Source organism: Sardina pilchardus, chromosome 12 (assembly GCF_963854185.1).
Source record: "Sardina pilchardus chromosome 12, fSarPil1.1, whole genome shotgun sequence".
NCBI classification, from domain to species: Eukaryota; Metazoa; Chordata; class Actinopteri; order Clupeiformes; family Clupeidae; genus Sardina; species Sardina pilchardus.
The window spans coordinates 9,955,837-9,956,814 of record NC_085005.1 but is presented as its reverse complement, the minus strand read 5'-3'; positions in this window follow the sequence as shown (position 1 = coordinate 9,956,814).

Below are 978 nucleotides of genomic sequence, written 5' to 3'. Positions count from 1 at the left end.
GCCAAGATCCATTGGCAAACGTTTATTGATTAATGGACACTTGCCTGAAGTTTGAAATCATTGGAGTTCAATCACTAACGTTTGATAATGACTTATGTTAACCACAGGGAACACAACGATAATGATAGGCTTGAAACTTAAATCATAGCAGGTTTGTAGATCACTGTACTGAGATTCACTCATGTTAGCAGCTCTTTGTATTGCAAGTCTTTTGCTGGAGAGTATCTCATCAGTGTTGTTTAGCCACTCCCATGTGAGTGTTTGTCATGTCATGTTCACATGTTTTCGTCAGTCGTAGCTAAGCTCAGCTTATGTCATGTTCATGTGAGCTCTTGCCTTTGCTCTCTAGTTGTGTTCAGGTATTCTGCCTGTGGTGTTCCCATGGCCAATTAGGAGAGTCCTCCACAGTCGATACAGAAGCTTCGAGGAACAGGTTTTTAAGGCCTATATCAAGCTCCCTGCCAGAGCTTCTTATGGAGAGTCATCCACAATCAATACAGAAGCTTCGAGGAACAGCTTTTTAACCAATAGGCCTATGTCTTATAACGAGGGATCGAGCTCCCTGCCGGAGCTTCTGACGTTTAACAATGCCTCCCTGGAGAGGAAGTGGAAACAAGGCTGCTTTGAGAACTGCGCTGGGGAATGTGTGGTAAGTGAAAAATCACAACACAGCCATCAGGCCAGTGGCACACTGTCAAAATGTTTTTGTGTCCATGTCCACATCAACATTCTGAAGGCATCAGGGGGAGGATTTGTCAGAGTCAACAGATAACATGTCCCCCCCTTTCCTCCTTGTCATCTTTCTCGCTTCGCTGTGGAGTTTTTAGCCTGCGCGTAGTGCCTGGCAGACTTGTTTATATTTAGAGTGCTGTCACCTCGTCTCGCTGTGTCTGGCGGGGAAGAAGCCCGTAATCAATCGGATCGCGCCCTCTGCCATCCACCGTCACTCCCAGGAGGCCTTTGGGCCGTGGCGGACTG